Source organism: Stenella coeruleoalba (assembly GCF_951394435.1).
Source record: "Stenella coeruleoalba genome assembly, chromosome: 15".
Lineage (NCBI taxonomy): Eukaryota > Metazoa > Chordata > Mammalia > Artiodactyla > Delphinidae > Stenella > Stenella coeruleoalba.
Window position 1 is genome coordinate 88070554 of NC_137161.1, and position 21001 is coordinate 88091554.

Genomic DNA, 21001 nt, shown 5'->3' on the forward strand with positions numbered 1-21001 from the left:
TCACCGTGTGAAGATACTGTACCGTCTTCTGTTCTCATTTACGGTTCGTATCCCCTAAAATGCACATGCTCCACAAAGATCAGTGCCTTGTTCACACCCGTGCCCTGCTCAGACGTAGTGCGTGTGTCAAAGAAGGGACCACAAGCCACCATCCAACTTGGGGTCAGGTGTCAACAGGCGAAGGTGACGTGAAAAAGCCTTTGAAAACAGAGCACTCCCCACAGGAGGTCAGAGTATGGAAGACTCTTGGCCAGGTCTTTCTGCCTAACGGTTCCTTATATTTTGCTCTGAGAAGTAATTTGATTTGACTTAATGGACTCATCCAAGGAAATACGCACACACACACACAGACGTGCACAGACACACACATACACATGCACACACAGACGTGCACAGACACACACATACACATGCACACACAGAGAGGCACAGCCACAGACAGATACACACACACACACTCAGAGACACACACACAGGTACACACACATGCCCGCAAATGCACAGGGTCCGAGGCTCCCTTAGGCCTCTGCTGTACTGTCCCCGGGCAGAGGCCAGGACAGGTGGGTTACTCCCGGAAGGGCACCAGGAGGTTAGATGCGGCCGCATCCAAGGCTGAGGAGTAGTAGCAATGGGAGCTTTTTCCTCCCAAAGGCTGGCGCTCCAGTAAACCAGTGTTAAATATGTCAGGTGCTGCCAGGAATTACGTAGAAAAATAAAGTTGGTACCACAGAGAGGGAATAATGCATGTTCTGGGAGAGGGGACTGCTACTTACACGGGACGGCCCCTGCGAAAAGGACATTTGACGAGAAAGCTGCATGGGAGGGAACAAGCAACGTGGAGGCCTGTGGGGCTGGAGTCCTCGGCAGGACCGGCCCTGGTCCTGAGTGGGGTCACCTGGATGCCGAGCCTGGTGTTTGTTGAGGATCCTGGACAGGAGCCACTTTCTCCACTGTGTGACCTCACCTGGGCTTATGCAAGGAAATCCGACGTGAGGCCCCGGCTCGAGGCTCAGCAGCTGCCCTGCAAGGACAGGAGGAGGACACTGGGGCTGCAGGGGTGGGTGCACCTCACAGGAGGTGCTGGGACTGGGCCAGAGGACAAATGGGGGTTCCCAGTGAGGAGTGTTCCAGGCAGAGAGAGGTGAGGTCCCTGGGGACAGACACAGGGGACACGCCACCTGCCTCTTCCCCGTCTAGGGCCCCTGGTTCTCCCACGTGCCAGGGGCTCCTTCCACCCACAATCTCCCCAGGGTTTGGGAAGCCACCAGTGGGCCTGGCTCAGGGGGCTCTGTTAGTCTTTTCAAGCAGAAAGGGCTGCCGGTGGCAACTGGAGACAGGAGAACAGGGCAGTGGCTGCCTTTGTGCAGAAGGGGAGAAGTGTACACACTCGCTTGTGGGAGTCATGGGAGGGGTGAGGGACCACACTGAAGCCTAATCCAGTGTCACCTGTGAAGTGGCACCTGGAAACCTGGGACAGGCTGGGAAGAGACTTGCGCCGTGAAGTTCGAGCGTGCGTTGGGGCGGGAGGGGGACGACCGTCCCAGGACCTGTGGGCCGACAGCTGCAGGGTGACAGTTGTCCTGCAGGGCTGGGCAACATTCCAGGAGGGCCCAGGACCCTCCTTCCTGAGTTGGGGGGGTAGAAAGGGGAGCAGCATAGCCTGCAAGCTGCCATACCTCCTCCTTCTGGGACACCAAGCCTGCCTTCCCCACTGCAGCCCCTCTGTACTGGGCCGGCCCGTGTCCAGCCTGGAGTGGAGGAAGGAGACCTGGAGGGACCCGCCCACCAGCTCAGGTCCCAGTCCCACCCCTGTGTTTTCCTAAGGATGACTCATCCCAGACCCACCAGGGAGGCTCCTGGGCTGTTTACCACAGGCCAGCCCTGGCTGCAGGCTATTCTGGGAGCTGGGGGTTGGGCTAGCTGGGCTGGTGGAGGAGGTTTGTCTCTGGGCAGTGGGCGGGGGTGGGGGGGGTGGGGTGGTGCGGGCATCCACGTGTGCTCAGGTGTCACGGGGTTTGGGGTTTTAACCCTTGTCAGGGGGAACTAGAAAACATGGAAAGATTCTTGCCCTCCCCCGCCTGCCTGGGACTTGGGGCCGTTGGGGTAATGGGCCTGGAGAGAGGGATTTACACTGACCACTAGCAGGCGGGACGCCTCCGTAGGACAGCGGGACAATAAGACCAGTGTTATCTGTGCTGGGCTTGGGGGGGACTCTGAGGGGCAGCGCAGTGGGGTTAGCATCCTGTGGACGAACCCGGCCCCACTGGCCCCGCCAGCCAGCCCACTGAGTGCCTCCTGCTGAGGCTGTGGCCCATTCATTCTCCTGTCCTCTTCCTCACAGACACAGCCTGAGGGGTCTTTGGAAAATAGAGCCCCTTTGTTCTAATTAAAAATGACAGATCAAGATGCCAAAAAAATGAGCAAATTAAACAATAAAAAAGCTTGACTTTACTTTGCACATTTTGTATCACTCAAATACATAATGTTATTTTCTATCATATATGGAATAGCCACCAAAAACTGACCATCCACTGACTACAAGGAAAATTGTCAAGAAATTCCAAAGGAAGAAAATCTACAGTCTGTTCACTGAGTATGTGTGTGTGTCTTGTGTGTACGCGCACAGACACATGTACATACGGATACGTCAGCATATATAATCTACAGTGGGTTCACGGAGTATGTACGTATATATACCATATGCATGTATACAGATACTTACGCATACATCATCTACGGTCTGTTCACTGAGCACAGTGCAGTTTAATAAAAAAGAGCTAAGCTTTAAAAATATTTCTACCTGGAAATTAATACCACAAATAAAAGCACTGCTCTATATAATTTGGGGGTTATGAAGGAAACCAAAAGGCAAATTAGACCATTTAAAAATGAACGCAGGGCTTCCCTGGTGGCGCAGTGGTTGAGAGTCCGCCTGCCGATGCAGGGGACGCGGGTTCGTGCCCCGGTCCGGGAAGCGTGATCCATGGCCGCTGAGCCTCTGCTCTACAACGAGACAGGCCACAACAGTGAGAGGCCCGTGTACCGCAAAAAAAGAAAAAAAAAAGAACACAAATGAGAACGGCACCTATTAAAACCTGTAGGATGCCACCAAAGGGGTACTCAGAGGAAACTTGGAGTGATAACCGCAGTTGTTAAAAAATGATAATGACTAAAAGTAAGCGAACTAAGCTTTCAGTTAGAGAAACTAGGAAAAGAACAGTAAAATAAGCCCAAATAAAGAAGGAATGGATTCCTACAGAAGAAACCAAAAACAAATTCCATAGAAAACAAACAACCGTGGAGACGGCAAACAAAACAAGAAGGCATTTCCTTGAAAAGACCAGTGGAAGAGTCAAAACGCTGTGAAAGCTGATGGAGAGAAAAGAGAAGAGAAAGGGGCCTCTAAGCTAAGGGGCGGTGTGGCTAGAGGAGCGAGTTCTGGTCCTGCACATCTCTGGCCTCAGGAAAAGCAGGGGAGAAGGCGGAGCGGTAAGAATCTGGTGGTGTAAGATCTCCCTGCCCAGGGAGCATGGTGGGGTGGGGCGGGGGAGCTCCACGAGGGCCCCGTAGGGTGGGGGGTCTGGCAGATTGAGAAGAAGGGGACAGTTACCGGGCAGAGCGTCCAGAGCGCCTGGGGCAGAAATGGACCTCGTGAGGGCGTCCTGGTGCAGGTCTTGGGGGTCTGGGTGCTGGCTGGGCACTGTTTGCTGTACTGGCCCAGCTGTGGTGTCCAGCTGGCACCATAGTGCACTCTGTCCTCTGAACACACAAATATCACAACGCAGGCGCCTTCAGATCCAAACGGAAAGGCATGCAGGAGTATTTGGGGTGCTGCTTTGAGACCGCCTGAATCATCCAGGGCCATGGCCCCCAGGATGGGAGGGTCTGGGCAGGATGAGGACACAGTAATTAGAGACGTTATTAATTTAGTTGTCTCTTTCCTTTCAGTAATTGAGGGATAATAGATGTCCACTGCTAACCTGAACAGCAAAAGCCAAAACTGATAAGACTTACTAAATATTTTTGTCTCCAAGTTACCAGTGACACCATTTTGTCTTTTCTGGGGTGTAGGGGAATAATTTTAGAAGGAGGCATTTTGTAAAATTAAAAGGCATTCACCAAACATTATGCACGGATGTAATTTACAGGTTTAATGATTAGAGATGAAAATGCAGATATCAGACAAATAAGATTTGATATTTAAAGGCAAATGCAAGATTCAAGTGAGAGAAGAAATTACAGCAGAAATTCTTATTCAGAGCTACCAAATTTCTGGATCTGGAGCAAAAACCTCATGCTGACAAGCCCCATGGTGGGATGTCAGGTTCTCCCCGGGGGAACAGCCTGCTGTGGGGTCCATTGACCGCGCCCCAGCTTCAGGTCCACCCTGGTGGCCCCATCCAACAGCCCTGTTGCCACAGTGATGGCTTCCAGTAATCAGCCCTTTCTGAGAACTCCATCTCCTCTGCCAACCCATGAAGATTCCACGTCTCCTCTGGTGTCGCGGGGCAAGCCCCAGGCTCTGCCCTTGGAGGGGCATGGCCAGAGGGGTCGCCTCACAGCCCTGGCCAGGGAGGATCCCCCGAGTTAGGGTTTCACGTCCAACTCAGACAAAACCCGCTGTTCTTTATGGTACCATAGAAACAGACACAGGACAGAGCTCAGCTCGTCCTCCTGGCAAATGGGAGATTGCTGGCATTTCTGGCCCTGCCTGCCAATGCGTCTGGGGGCAAAGGGCACAGGAGCACAGCTCTGCCACTTATCACTCAGAGGGACAGTGGCCTGTGCTCCCGAGACTGCTTGCAGGACCACAGGGGAGGGTTTAGGAAGGGTCAGACAGTGAACACGGTAAAAGTTCAGGGGTGTAAAATGGTTTCACATAAATAATCTGGGAACAGCTGCCTGGAATGTTCTTTGCATTGGAAAGTATGCTTTGAGATGAGTATTCAGGATTTTATAGGCCATTGCTTGCCTGAGCCCCAGGCTGGCTTCTGGCTTTGCAGGAAAGTGATGTCATGTTTTACGAGTGGCAGATGGCTTTTATCACAGCTCTGCATCATCGCCTTGGTGACAGGGCTGTGCGCTGCCCTGGGACGGGGTACCGCATGGCTGCACGCGGGCCGGCTCTGCAGATCGGGCCTTGAGCAGGGGCCCCTGGACGAGGCCTGGCCAAGTGCGTTCCTCTCTGTAGCTTGCCGGCAGCAAGGACAGCACCCGTGCCCCCTGCCCCACCCCCTCAGGGATGGCGTCCACTCCAGGGCCCACGGAGGCCTCTGGCCTCCTTTACCCCCGCTTTGCTCTGCAGTCACCTGCACAACCTTCCTTGGCCAAACCCCGTTCTCTTTATCAGGAGACAACAAAAGGAGCTCTTCTTCTTCATCGGCCCCCCTCTAGTCCAGGCCCTCCTCGAGGGGGAAAGGCCAAAGTCTCACTCCCCTCTGCTCGCTCCCGCCGGGCGCGAGGGCGACGGACGCCTGCCTCCCAAGGGCTCCGGAAGCTTGACCTGCCCCAGCCTCCCAAGCGCTGCAACAGAATTTGGAAAGAAGGACTGAGTTCACTCCAGGGAAATCACTGCGTTTGATCCAAAGGGACAACAGCTTCAACTTCCCCTCAAAGCTTTGGCTCGTCTCCACTCTCTCCAGAGATTAAAGGAAAACTTGGGCCCACCAGAGGGGGCCCAGCACCCAGGACCCCAGCTGGGCCTCCAGAATGAGGAGTCAGAGGAAGGCTCAGAAGCATCGGCCAGGGCAGGTGAGGCAGGGCGGAGCCCCGGGTAAGGAGTGGGCCAAAGCCAGGGGCAGAGGGACTGAGGCGGCAGAGATGTGAGTAGGGGGTCCAGAACCTTCTCTAAAGGATCCCAACAGCCCAAGCCCATGTCTCTGGCTCACAGGAGGGAGGAGAAGCGGGCGTCAAGCTGTGATCTGAGTAAGCACAGCAGGGACCCTGTGGCTCCCAGGACACACTCCCCACCCCACCCCTGTCCCTCTGAGCAGAGCTCACTACAGGCTGCTGTGGTCAGACAGGATCTGACCGTGGTCCATGCTGGTGCCACGCAGAGTGGTCTTTATTTTCTCAGAGGAGCCAGGGAGGGGCCCCTGAGAGGCTGTGGGGACGCTGAGTTCTCTTTAGAAACCCGCCCCCCCACTGGCCCTAGGCCTCAGGGGACTTGGAGGGGATGGGACCCCTCCCTGGGACTCGGCCTCTGCAATGGTCTGTGTTCCCCCATCGTGTCTGACTCTCAGCCTGGCCTCTCACTTCAGAAGGCAGGTGTGGAGGAGACCTGAACGATGTTTTCAGACGCCTCAGCAGTTTGGACTAAAAATAGGGTTAATGAGAAGTGTAGAAGCAGGTGCCGAAGGCGGGACAAACACTCGCGCCCACAATGATGCGAAGCGACGGTGACTTCCCAGAAATCCCACCCTGCAGTCCTGGAGCCTTCGGCCCCAGTGCTGACATCCCCTACCCAATCCATATCCTTCACTCTGCAGAATGGTTGGGGCAGCCCCCAGGATTGGGGTTCCCCCAGCAGCCTCCCAAGGCCCCGCATTGCCTACAGTGGGGTGTGGCCTCCCCGGAACACAGGAATCTGGAATTGCTCCCCCGGACTCCGGGCACAAGGCCAGCACTACCAGGCAGCAGGGGGCCAGGTGTGACTGGGGGGACGTTGCTCAATCCCGAGTCCCCGGGAAGTGACCTCCTGGACAGTCACTAGGCTCCCGAAGGGCTGACGCCGCCCTTGGAGGCCTGGGGGCCTGGAGCCACGTTCCGCTGTGAACCCAATCCAGTGTCTTAGGACCAAGAACAAAGTGACCATCTGGGGTGTGGCTAATGTTATTTTAAATACCTATGGAACCCACTGATCTAAAAACAAAACCGTTTTCTGAAAGCACTGAGCTCAGAGCAGAGTTTTCCTTCCCCTCCCACCAGGGCGCCCGGCTCCGCCTCCCTCATGGTCGCTGCCGGGGGCGGGAGGGGTGGGGTGGGCTGGGGGCCTGTGTCCACCTCCCTTCAGCTCCCTCCGTCCACACAGGTCTCAGGGTGGTCAGGCGACTTTATCAGAAACACCACAGCCGGGCGGCTTAAGTAACATCTATTTCTCAGTCAGGAGGCTGGACGTCGAGATCAAGGCGCCGGCATATTTGGCATCTGGTGACACCTCACTTTCTGGTCACTAGCTGGCTGCCTTCTCACTGTATCCTTGCTCCACCCCCGGGACCTCATCACCCCCCAAAGGCCCACCTCCTGCAATAGTCACGTTGGGCATCAGGTTTCAATACATGAATTTTGGCAGGGACCCAAATGTTCAGTCTACAGCAGAAGTGGTGCAGGACCTGCCTGGGTCTCATCTCATCCCAGAGTCCAAATCCACTGGCAGAACAGAAGGGGAACTGACCCCTGCCTGGACCAGCCACCCGCCCGTCCGCCCTCCCTGTGAACAGCAGAACAGGGTGGGAGGTGCCTGGAACACAAAGGAGCGCCTGGTGGGCAGCACAGGGCTTGGGAAGAGCTGGGAGGGGAGGCTGGAGGGGAGGGGACAGCCAGCAAGGTCCTCTCCCAGCAGAGAGACCCTGAGAGACCCTGGAGGACCCCTGCCAGCCCAGCTATTGGCCCAGCCTCTGTCCACCTGAGGCCCGACCTCCACCCTCTGCCCCTACCCTGCATGCCCGGCCCGGCCCAAGGAGAGCACGGCCACTGCACTCATGCTCACACCATCTGCAACCCCCTGGCCATTTCTTCATCCACGTGGGGGCCATCCAGCTGGCCGCCAGGCCTCGGTGCTCAAAGCAGTGTCTGCTGCAGCCGTGATGCAGCGGCTCCTGGGCGAATTATTCCCAGTGCCTGGATCACCTCCCTTCTGCCAGGAGGACCTGAAGAACCAAGCATGCTTGGCTTCCTAGCCTCGTCGGGCTCTGCCCCAGCCCTCCATGCAAGCCCAACACAGGAAGTCGGGGTGTCTGGAGCGGAAGAGGGCGCAGTCTGTGACACGGAACATTTTAGCCTCTGCGGGTGTAGCTGGTGGGAGGCTGGGCCCAATAACGCTTTATTATGGACACTGAAATTTAAATTTCATATAATTTGCACGTCAAGAAATATTCTTCTTTATATTTTTCCCCAACCACTTAAAAATACAAAAATCATTTCAGTTTGCTGGTAAGTGAAGATGGAGGCAGAACAGGGCCTCAGATCTGCAGTTTTCTGCCCTGGCCTTAGATGGTTCTTTTTAAAGAGACCCTTTGAAAGAGACCCTTTCGTTTCCATATTTTAAATACAGAATATTTTATAAAGTTTCCATTTATACACTTTTTTTTAAAATGTTACTCTAGGACCACAATTGCCACTTGGTTTGGAATTCGTAGATTCTGTCCTAGACTTCTGGGCCTGAGGCCCCGCCCCAGGCAGCCCGTCCCAAGAGCCCTGGGGAGGCAGCTCCTGAGACCACGCAGTCCCCGGCTCACACGTATACGTGGGGCAGGGCACCCCCCCGCATCCACCCTCCCGCAGCTCGCTCCATCCGAAGGACCCAGGATGCCTGGAACCTCGCAGCAACCCCCGAGGCCAAGGGGGCGTCCACCAGCTGAGGGAGGCCAGCGGTTGCCCAGGCTCCGAGTGAGGTTCAGAAACCTCGGTCTTCCGGGTCAGCCTCTGCTCGCTCTGGACCTTGTATATAGAGGTGTGCACACACCTGAGAAGCACAGGGCCTGGGCTGGGGGCCGGCACAGCCATACGCAGGTGTGGCGACCGGAAGACAGTCCCAGGCCTTGGTCCCGGGTCCTTGCAGACTTCCGTCTGATTCAGGAGCCCATGGGGCCTCGGGAGCGCGGGGAAGGGTCAGTGTGTCCCACATCGCAAATTTCAAGTGGACACCAAAGCAAGGCTGGGAGGATGGTAGGTATTATGACCATGCTGAGTGTCCCACTGACGCACGGCCTCCCATGGGTGCTGGAGGATCCCCGGCTTTCTCGGTCCCTGTGCAGGGGGATGGGTGCAGCTTGGGGGCAGGCAAGTGGGGGGTCGTTCCCCGAATACCCCCAGATATGTGGTAGGGACACACTGGCTTCTGGCCAGCATAGGAGGGGTGAGACCCCCGATCCCCTGGGGCGGGATCTGCACAACGTTTCCAGGCAGAGAACCGCCACAAAAGACCGGACACAGAGGTTAGGCCTGAAGCACTTTTCCAGCCTCCCCCGACAAAGAGAAAAAGAGGCAGAAACTTTCTCTCTAGGCCAAGGATAAATTAGCTGAGGGCAAACACAGCACAATGATCATTTATCATCTTGAGCCAGAGAGGGTACTGGGAATCCTGTCCTGGCCTCAGGACTCAAGGTCAGAGCTTCTGCTTTCCCTCATTATTTCTATTTTTAAAAACTGTGCTCAGGCCTCTTGCAAAAATAGCAAGAGGTGAGGACATGTCAGGCGCTAACATGCCCCCCTTTGTCAGAAAACCGCAGGGATGCAGGAAAAACCGGCCAGGATCTGGGCAAGTGGCATCAAGTCGTCCACCACCAGGGTTGGTGGTCCCCCTGCTGGCTGCACAAGTGAGTAAACTGAGGTCCCCCAGGGCAGGCACACACCAGGGTCAGTCCAGGAGTAAGGCCCTGGAGCCATGGGTACTGGTCCCTCTGAAACGCTGGCCCAGGCGGCCAGAAGGCCCAGGTCCTGGGGTCCTGATGGCAGGGGAGCAGCGAGAGCACGGCTGCCCCCCTGTAGGGCCCCAACCTCTCTGCTCTGCCCATAGGGGAGGGCCTTCCCAAGCGGTGCCTGAGAGCTTAGATGCTGGACGTTCAGTCCCATCACAAGGAAATTAGGATGTGCCCCTTTGGGAAGAGCTGAGGGACAAGGGACATACATGTGTGCGCACACAGACGTGGGTGAGCGTGCACATGTGTACATGTATTCGCGTGTGGATGTGTGTGGACACACACGTGTGCAATGCGTGTACATGTGTGTTTGTGTGTTCGCGTGCGTGTTAGTATGCGTGTGCGTGGCACAGCCCCCTTCCAGGCCTGGAGGAGCAGGGATTCCTGCAAAGGCCAGGAAGCCCCCACTCTTCCCCACCCAGAAGGCTAGGCATCGGCCCCCATCTGGGAGCAGCTGCGCGGAGGTGAGTAAACCCAGGGCAGCGCGTCCTGCTGTACCTGACGTTAGAATCACCAGAGCAGGTCCAAGTCCGCTGGGCCCTGCGAGTCTGGAAAGGGTCACCCTCAGTTGACGCTCCGGGGCCACACTCCACCTCTCCTCTTCTGTCTCCATCTAGAATGCAGCACCTGGCTCCAGGCCTGGAGCCAGACACGTGGCCCTGGAAAGAGAACAGAGAAGCAGCAGCAGGACAGCCGTCTGCTCTGTCCTCCCGCCAGCCCCCCGAAGGCCCCCGACCCACCAACTCGGAGCCACGTTGGCAGGCTGGGGCTCCTTGGAAAGGACCCTCTGGGGCTGACCGGGGACCTGCCCTTACACAGAGGCCTTGTTTAACCTTCTGATCTACTCACCCCTTCGTTAACTGAGCACACATCCCAAAGTGCCCACAGGGAGCCAGGCTCTGCCCTCAGCCCTCGCGTGTGGTGCGTCCGGGGCGAAGAGTAGGAGGGACGGGGCTCCCGCTCATCGCCAGGGACCAGCGGCATCGCACAACTTCTCTGGGGGTGAGGGGGAGCCCCAGGGTCGCTTTCCCAAAGGCCTCATGACCCGCCTGCAGGACAAAGGCTGCTTCCCACACCAGAGCCCTGGGGAGTTGGTATGCAGACAGCCTGGGCCAACACGGCCTTGCAGAGCAAGGGGTGGCTGCAGGGCAGGCTGACGGGGGAGATGGCTGTGTGGACCCCTGACAAAGGGAAAGGCACTGCACCATAAAGTGGTCCAAAACCGGTGCTACTTACCAAATTGCCCAGGACCCAGCATCATAATATGACAGCATTTCGCTTCTCATGTTTTCTGTGGTCAGGGGATCTGGTGGCCTGGCTGTGTCTTCAGCCTTGAGGGCTGTCAGGGGGTGGGTTAGGGGTGCCATGGGTGCCCCCAGTCCATGTCGCGTGGGCCCCTCTGCCTCTTCATTGGCTGCTCACAGCAGGGCAGCAGCCTTTCTAGAGGGAGAGAGAGAGAGAGAGAGAGAGAGAGAGAGAGAGAGGTCAGAGTCCTTATTCCCTGATCTCTGAGGAAGAGCCCTCTATCCCCACACTCTCCCATTAGAACCTAGACCTGGGTCCTGGCTACACACACAGGGAGGGGGTTGCACAAGGGTGGCTACTGTCTGGGATGATAACACTGAGACATTACACCTTAAGGGGAGGGGACCCCACCTGACCCCAGAGCTGGGCCTGCCCCTTGTGCCAAGTGTCCTGCCTGCCATGGCTCAGTTCTGAGGACCCACCCAGGTCTCCACCGAGTACAAGTGTTGCACAACATTTTTGAAAGTCAAGACCCTTAAAGCTAGGGACTTCCCTGGTGGCGCAGTGGTTAAGAATCCGCCTGCCAGTGTAGGGGACACAGGTTCGATCTCTGGTCCGGGAAGATCCCACGTGCCGCGGAGCAGCTAAGCCCGTGCGCCACGACTACTGAGCCTGTGCTCTAGAGCCCGCAAGCCACAACTACTGAAGCCCGTGTGCCTAGAGCCCGTGCTCCGCAACAGGAGAAGCCACCACAACGAGAAGCACGCACACCGCAAGGAAGAGTAGCCCCCGCTGTCAGCAACAAGAGAAAGCCCGTGCGCAGCAATGAAGACCCAGCGCAGCAAAAAATAAATAAATAAAATATAAATAAATTTATATAAAAGAAAAGACCCTTAAAGCTATTCATCCCATCCACCCAGAAGGAAATTACTCAGCTGAAGGACAAACAAATAAAAACATAATAGCAACAAAAAAAAAGGCTTCCAGGGCTTCCCTGGTGGTGCAGTGGTTGAGAATCTGCCTGCCAATGCAGGGGACACGGGTTCGAGCCCTGGTCTGGGAAGATCCCACATGCCGCGGAGCAACCGGGCCCATGAGCCACAACTACTGAGCCTGCGCGTCCGGAGCCTGTGCTCTGCAACAAGAGAGGCCACGATGGTGAGAGGCCCGCGCACCACGATGAAGAGTGGCCCCCGCTCGCTGCAACTGGAGAAAGCCCTCGCACAGAAACGAAGACCCGACGCAGCCAAAAAAAAAAAAAAAAAAAAAAAAGGCTTCCATTCCGAAACATATTTGTGACATTACGTGTAAAATATACACGTGGAGGAAAAGAACATTTCAGCATTCAAGGGATGGGAGGTGAATCATGGCTGATGAAGCTACTGGAATATGATTGAGTTACGACAGGTTTCAGCATGACTTAGACCCTGAGAAAATAGTGCCAATTATGTGTTAAAACAAGGTGGTTTGTGCACTGAGACAGAGGCCACGTGGAATGTCCACATTAGTGCTGAAAATGGTAGTAGGTGTGAGCAAATGTGAAAAAGAATGTGTTAAGGTAACAGGATTAGGGGTGTGTGTTTTCCTCAAATTTCTCTTTAACAGAATGATCCAGGTTTTGCTAACACAGAGGAGATGAGAGGTCAAGGCAGGGGGTCCTTGCTGAGCCGGAAGAGCCTGGGGGGGTTGGGGCCCAGGGGCGTGGGAGGCGGAACAGGTGGGTCTGAGGAGGGAGAGGTGGGGAGAGGGTCCGGGTGAGTCCCCGCCTCTGGGAATCTCTCACTCGGGCTCATTGTAATTAAAGAAAGGAAGATTAATGGTGTTAACATTCTCCCAAAATGACGATGGAGAAACTAAGTACTGAAAAAAACATTTAAGCTAATGGGAAGTGAGGTGTGTGCATATAAATATTTTCCCTCTGGTCAGTTGTGATCAAGGAAGGCAGTGCCTCGGGCTTTTGTGACAAGATAGTCCCTCCCCCACAGTCCTGGCCGGCTGTCACTCAAGCTGGGGCTTGACAGTGAGAAGCAATTGCCCACCGGCTCATTTTATGGCTCATTAAGCAAGCACAGCAGATGCCTAGTCCTGCTTTCGGCCTTGAGGAGAGTTTGAATGTCTGCGCTGCTAATGATGCTGGACTGAGCAAAGGTCAGAGCGAACATTCGTGGGATCCGAATCTGCAGAGTCAGGGGCCTGTTTCTCTCCTGCAATCCTGTGGGTGTGACTAAGAGCCAAGCTGGAACCCACACAACGAGGAAAGCGCACGACTACCTAAGGCACTGGGGAGGGAGTGGCGGGAGTCTCCAAGCGACAGACACACCCGTGTCCTGGGCATCAGGACAGGAGCGGCCCGACTTCAGGAGTCTTTTTTTCAACCAAGGCCACATTTAAGGATTTCCTAGGAGGCGGGGTCTTCCCCTGAGGCAGGGAGCAGCTCAAGTCCATTTTCCCTTGGAAATAGTCCTCTTGATTTTTAACATACAAGTGGTTTAGATTCAATGATTTTATACTTGTTAAAAAAACATATGTGGGCCTGTAAATAAAAGTGGATAAAGGGATTAGTCTCCAAAATTTACAAACAGCTCATTTGGCTCGATATAAAAAAAAACACACAACCCAATCAAAAAATGGGCAGATGACCTAAATAGACATTTCTCCAAAGGAGACATACAGATGGCCAAGAAGCACATGAAAAGATGCTCAACATTGCTAATTATCAGAGAAATGCAAATCAAAACTACAATGAGATATCACCCCACACCAGTCAGAATGGGCATCATCAAAAAAGTCTACAAACAACAAACAAATGCTGGAGAGGGTGTGGAGAAAAGGGAGCCCTCCTACACTGTTGATGGGAATGTAAATTGGCGCAGCCACTATGGAGGACAGTACGGAGGTTCCTTAGGAAACTAAAAATAGAGCTACAGTAGGATCCAGCAATCCCACTCCTGGGCATGTATCCAGAGAAAAACATGGTTCGAAAGGATACATGCACCCCAATGTTCATAGCAGCGCTGTTACAATAGGCAAGACATGGAAGCAGCCTAAATGTCCATTGAGAGATGAATGGATAAAGAATATGTGGTGCATATATACAGTGGAATATTATTCAGCCATTAAAAAGAATGACATAATGCCATTTGCAGCAACATAGGTGGCCCTGAAGATTATCCTACTAAGTGAAGTAAGTCAGACAGAGAAAGACAAATGTCATATGATATTGCTTATATGCAGAACCTTTAAAAAATGATACAAATGAACTTATTTACAAAACAGAAACTGACTCACAGACTTAGAGAACGAACTTATAGTTACTGGGGAGAAGGGTGGGAGGGAGGGATAGATTGGGAGGTTGGGATTGACACGTACACACTGCTATTTATAAAATAGATAACCAACAACGACCTACTGTATAGCACAGGGAACGCTGCTCAATATTCTGTAATAACCTAAATGGGAAAAGAATTTGAAAAAGAATAGATACATGTATATGTATAACTGAATCACTTTGCTGTACACCTGAAACTAACACAACATTGTTAATCAACTATGCTCAGATATAAAATAAAAAAAAATAAAGTTCAGCCCTTGATTAATTGAGTGAATAAATAAATAACAAAAAATATGAGGATATGTAAATAAAAGTGGATAAAACATCAAAATGCAGCTGCTGAAGGAGTTGCAAGGGGTAGGGGACCTGGAATCCCTCGACCCTGGTCTTGGAGGGGCCAGGGACACCCCTACAGCTCTGCAGGATCTGAGGAACCCCACTGGAGACCCTGGATCATTTAGAGTGGGAGCAGCCAGGCCGGCCACGCAGGCGGCTCCACAGGGGTGCTCCCTGCAAGCAGACTCCAGTTTGGGAGGCTGACTGGTCTGGCTAGGAGCACGGTACCCACGACCAAGAGGACTGTGCTGCTTGAGAGATCCCTGAACCACGGACAATGTGTGGCCAGAGAGACAGCTGTCGGTGGTGGGTGGTGAATGAGTGATTCTCACACACAGACCGGAGGGCGGCACCTGAGGCCACGGAGAGATCCTCTAGAACTTGCTTCTTTTCGCCAGTGCTTGCTCCTATCAGGGAGGCTAGGACACCTCTGCCTGCCCCCAGAGTCCAAGGGAAAGGTGGCCAGTCACAGAGATCCCACTGGTCTGGCCCCCCGGGCTCCGGGAACTGAAGAGTCCAGGAACTGAATAGCCCCACTGATGCCTGCAGTGCAGCGGGGGCTAGACGGCCACATCCACGGAGATGCTGCGCACACCACCCCCTGCCCCGTGCTGGCGTCATGGGGACCCACGTGGCCGCGGAGACCGTGTCCGAGCAGCCGGTCCACAAGACGACACTTGGACTGGGAAGACTGTGTGAAGCTGGTGATGACGTGACATGAAACCATCTGCTTTCAAGAAGAGAGAGTGGGGAACGGTGGGCGCCATCAGAAGCGGCTGTGCGTTTGCAGGCTGCTTGGGGACTTTACCGCAAACATTTCTGTGGCAGAGCAGGCCAGGGTGGGAGTGAGGACCTGTAGGCTTGACTTAACCCTTCCTGGAATGCCCACCAGAACTCCTGGCATATGAAGCTCGTTCTGAGCCCCGCAGTTTGAAAACCCCCACTTGTCCTCCGGGCTGGAGGGCAGCTGCTGTGGCCCTGGATGTTCACCCCAGCAACTGTCCTGAGGACCGCTCACCCTCCAGGGTGGCGCTGAGAGCACCCCCTCAGGGCCTTGAGCAGCCCTCCACGGTGGCGGGGGGCAACCCTGCTAGCATCTGGCTGGGGGACGTTCAGCCTGTCTGGGGTAGAGGGCACAGCAGTGGTGAGAGCTGAGGCCGGAAGCTCGTCCTTCCTGCTGGCGTTTCTCTCGAGTAAGCGGGCTCAGGAGGTGCAGGGGGAAGACGGCAGGGTCATGAGAGGCACTTGGCGACTGGCCAGAAGCAATATCTGGCCCTCATCTGTCCAGCTCCTCAGAGAAGCAGATTCTGTCTGGGGGGCAAAGGAAGTTGTCTGGTCACAGGCTGGATGTCCTGATGGCCACGTCTGCCAGGCTCTGGTGCCCAGAGTCCCTGCACAATTTAACCTCACAGCTCAGGAACCCACTGTCGTCTCTTACCAGGATGGAAAAGCACCGTTTCCTCTAAGAAAGCCTACCGTTCAGACCCATGATTTTTATCAGATGGTTAAACTGGGAGCTGACGAGGAACTGTTGGTCCACCTCAGCTTTACTGCTGAGACCTGGCCCCCGGGTGTCACACCGTGAACCAAGGATGACAGGACGTGAGGGCAGACCCTCAGGTCTGCAGGCACAACAGCCTCTGCTCAGAGCTTGTAGGAGAGGATCCTTGTCGTGGACCCAAAGCTAAGGAGAGCTCTCTGCGGGCCCCAGTGGGAATCGGGATGTTGGGCCAGTGACCGTGACGCTGCTCCCTGAGCCCCGAGGAACTGCCTTCCTAAAAGCTGAATTGGACGCGAATGAAACCAGTACTGTGTGGCCAGGTGAGGGTTGCGTCCAGGCCCCGACAGACGCCCACAGGATCAGCACCACTGGCCCCAGGAGAGGTTCTGGGAAGTGTGGCTCTCCTGTTCTGACCGGAGGGTTCCTTCCGTCACCACCCATTGTGTATGTGTCCCTCTGGACCTTCCTTCAAGGTAAATGTCAGCATCTTGTGGGGCCAGCCAACAAAAACAGCAGCTGAGGGAAATGTCCCTGAGACTCTTCCCTGAGGAAACCCTCAATGCTTTCAGTGGGTACTTTATTCAAGCTTGAACGCTGTGCTGCCCTTGACAATGGGATTTCTTTGTCTTCTGGCAAACAGCGACCAGGGGCTTTTGTTTCTACTTTCCAGAATAGAAGCCTGCTCAGGGAATCCTTCCCCAGAGCACCCAGTACAGTCTCTCCATGCGCGTGGGGAGATGCACACCCTCTGTGAGCTCTCTGCCTGATACCTGATGCCCCAGCAGGGATGGGACATCCACCTGCGGAGCCGGGAGACTTGGTATTAGATGTGAATGTGAGAACTAAGAGGACTGTTCTGCTTTTGCTCTGACACCACCTACTCGGGTCCCGTGTCCTAGAAGTAGCCAGGGCTGTGCAGAACCGTGAATGTGACACAGGACACTTCTACCAGGAGCTGGACCGGGAGAGCCCTCATTCCGAGAGATGCAGGCCGTGTCATCCACAGGCACAAGCTCACCAACTTCTTCCCGCACGGAAGGCCGGCTGTGGGTTTTGTCGGAAGCCTCACATGAGCTCTGCTGGTGAGCTGCATTTTCTTTCCATGGATCTGGTGGGATTTGGTGGGCAGGCACCTGGTTGAGGCTGGCCGGCCCGAGTCCCTGGTCCCTCTGATGTGTGATGGGCCCAGGGTGAGCACGACCCCATGGTCTTGGAGACCATCTTGCAGGCTGATGTGAACTCAAGGGTGGAGCAGAGAGAAGAGGTCTGTTTCTCAAGATCACCAGCTGGAGGGAGAGGTAAGCCCAGCATGGGTCTTGGTGACGTCTGTGGAGGAGCTTCTGGAGGGCGAAGCCGCACTCAGGGAGCAGCTCTGGAGACGAGCGAGGGAGGGAGGGAAGGAGGGTCCAGCGACTCTGTGGGTCTCTAAGTGCATCTGTCTGCCACAGTCTGACTCCTGGAAGTTTTCAATGACCTGAGCCAATTAAATTATGTTTAATTTTTATTTTGCCTGATTTAGTTTGGCTTTGATTTCTATTACTTTAAACGAAAAGAATCTTAGAGAGATGCTATTTCAGCCTGCAAAAGAGAAACTTGAGGCTTAGGTGATGCAATGGACTGAATGTTTGTGTCCTCCCCAGATTCATATGGGGAAATCCTAATGCCCAATGGGATGGCGTTTGGGGTTGGAGCCTTCGGGAGGCGACTAGGTCATGAGGGCAGAGCCCTCATGAAAGGGATTAGTGCCCTTGTAAGAAGAGACTGGGGTCCCCTCGGCCCCTTCCACCAAGTGAGGCCGTGGCAAGGAGATGGCCATCCCTGAACCAGGAAGTGGGCCCTCTCCTGACCGTGCTGGCACCCTGATCTTGGACCTGCAGAACTGCGAGAAATAAATACCAGTCTGTGGTATCTTTGGTCTGGCAGCCAGAAGGGCCCAGACAGATGGGCAGGGAGGTGTCCAGGGTCGCCTGTCTGGGAACAGGGGCAGCCTTACTCAGCTCCCATTGCTTTAATCACCAAGAATTCTCAAGCTCCAATGAACATGGGATTCACTGAGGGAGCTTGTTAAATGCAGACTGAAGGGCCTCAACCACAGCTTCTATTCAACGGGTCGCAGGAATCTGCATTTTCCACAGAAGTCCCAGGTGATTCTGGCGCAGACCACATCTCAGTGAAGATGAAATCTACTCTGTAGCGCTTCCCTGACGGTCCAGTGGTTAAGACTCTGCGCTCACGCTGCAGGGGGCACGGGTTTATCCCTGGTTGGGGAAGTTCCGCATGCTGAACAGCGTGCCACCTCCCCCCCGCCCCCCCAAACTCTACTCTGTGATACTGGCTGCCCTTGTTCATCCCTGATAGCATCTGCACCCAAACCCTCACCTAGAATCACAGACTTTAGCACTGTCGCCACGTCTCAACGGGTGGAGCTTAGCCCCTGAACAGGCCTGTGTGTCTGGCCTCGGCGCTGGCCCTCCAGACCCTGTTAGGGACACAGGTGTGCCCCCTCCTCCCGCAGGGCCTTTTGTACAGAAAGCCCAGGTGACTGGCCCGTCCCCTCTCACACTGTGGGACTTTGGTCTCGTGATGAATCGTGGACGAGATCTTAGTACCCTCACAGGCAGACGCGTGGCTCTGGCAACTGGACAGGGATCCAGGAGGAAACTCTGCTGTGCAGACGTGTCCTCCAGTGTTCTGTCTTCCTTGGGTCTGTGCCCCACGCTCTGCCGCCTGTGCATTTCCTCAGGGGCCTCGGTGGGCCCAGCCTGCACCGAGCAGGGCATCAGGACAGACCAGCTTGAACCCCCTCCACACACACCCACAGAGAAGGAGTTCTGTTCAGACCTGAAAACTCTGCTGCAAGTGAACGGCCCCAATGGTCAAAACTTCACCAGTGAAATTCATATTTCTTGGGCTCTTTCTGAGGAAAGGGAAATAGGTAATTAGGGTAAACTGTGACCCCTCTGTGTCACCAAGGGGTGGAGCAGGAGGCAGGAGGCCCTCCAGCGACCCCAGTGGAACCGCAGCCCTTACGTTAGGGAATTTTTGAACTATGTGGGCCAGCTGGCGGCTGTTCTCACAGGGGCTGCCCACGCCGGTCTACCCAGCACCACGCTCCCTCCCGTGGCCATGGCATGGCGCGGCCCTTCCCTGTCGCCCTCTAATTCTCCTGACCAGCCGCAGATCCCACGCCTTCCTGAAACACTTCCCCATCTGGCTCCCACTCACCACATTTTCCTGTTTTCGTTGGTCCACCCGGCCTCACCAGCCTCCTTCGCACAGCGTCACTGTCCTGCCTCCATCCTGGCGCTGCTCTCCCCCGCATCGCTGCCCTGCTCGTGGCCGCGACCCCTCGGCTCTGAGCATCGGCCTCTGATCCCCAGCCCCAGCCCCAGCCCCTGGTCTGAATCCAGGTCCACGTGCCCTACAGCCTGGGGGGCCTCTCCTACGGGTCGTGTGATAGGCCGACCATGTTCTCTCACACCTGCCGTGAGCCTGCCCTCTGAAGTCAAGGGTTCTGTCCATCCCCTCTGCCCTCCCTCTGTCTACCTCACACCTGTCTCAGACCCCTTCTCCCTGCCCCCACCATCCCCCACGGTCAGAGCTGCTGCCCCTCCCGAAGGCACGACCGAGGCCGCTCCCCACTCGCCTCCTTCCTCCTTCCCCCAGTAACTGGGCTGTCACCTCCTCTCAGGGAGCTTCTACTTTCCCTCAGAAGAGCAGCAAAAATTAAAAAAAGAAAGAATTTGTGAATACCTGTGACAAAGATTGCTAGTTCGAGCTGAGGTCTAGGAAAAAACCCTGCTTTCCTGAGTCACACTCACCCCCTGCACCAAAAGAGTGGGCTTCTCCCGCACCAGCTGGGCGCCCTAGGGTGCCCTCAGTTCTGACAGATCTCATGGGTGATGGCTCAACCCCTGGGATGGCCCCCACTCAGGTGCCAGGGCTAGGTTGTTACCTGTGCTTCTGACCAACCAGTTACAACACAGGGGGTCCCCTGACCTCCTCTTTGGGTTCAGTTATCTGCTACAGTGGCTCACAGAACTCAGGGAAACACTCCTTACATTTACTGGCTTATTATAGTAAAGGATCTGATCTAGGAACCGGGCCGCACAGCAGGAAGCGAGCGGCAGGCGGGGGAGAGAAGCTTCATCCGCGCTCCGGGTCGCTCGTTTTGCTACCTGAAGCACTCCCCACCACCTGTCCGTGGAAAAATGATCTTCCACAGAGCTGGTCCCTGGTGCCAAAATGGTTGGGTGCTGCTGGTCTAGGATACAAATGCCCAACTTTCAGGTGGGCACATGGTCACCTGAACTATTGATGCATTTCCCAGACTCTGCTGCAGCCAGTATAGGTGGACAGGTAAGCTGGAGATGAAGATGCATAAGCAGGAGTGGTGTCTGAGAGCTTCTGGAAATCTCCTTGCAAGCTGGGGAGTGGGAGATGTGAAGGCTGCAGCTCCAGCAGCCACTCTGGGAGGGAGAAGGGAAGCCATGAGCAATGGGGTAGAAGCATTCCTGGTCACTAGTGACCCGGGTGTGGATTTCACGTCAGCTGGGAATGCCAACCTCTGTGCTTCCTTAACATGAAATAAAATGCACTTCTGCCTTGTTTTAGCCACTGTTATTTTGGGTGTCTGTTTACGCAGCTGAACCTAATCATGGGAATAACAAACAACACTGGCCACATCTGTGATTATTCCGAGGCAGCTGCTGCTACAGTAACCCACAGAGCCTTCGTCAGCATCCTCTGCCACGTCCCCGTTCTCGTGGTGGCCCTCAGTCCCCAGGCCGCTAAGAGGAACTGACCGCTCTGACCCTGCTCAGGAGGCAGCTTTCGCATGCTCCGGGAAACCCATGACTCAGTGTCCACCTCTTATCACAGCGCCCTGTCCCCACTGGTTAACATAAAGTCCTGCCTTCCTGATCTCATCACTTGTCACCAGGCAAGACC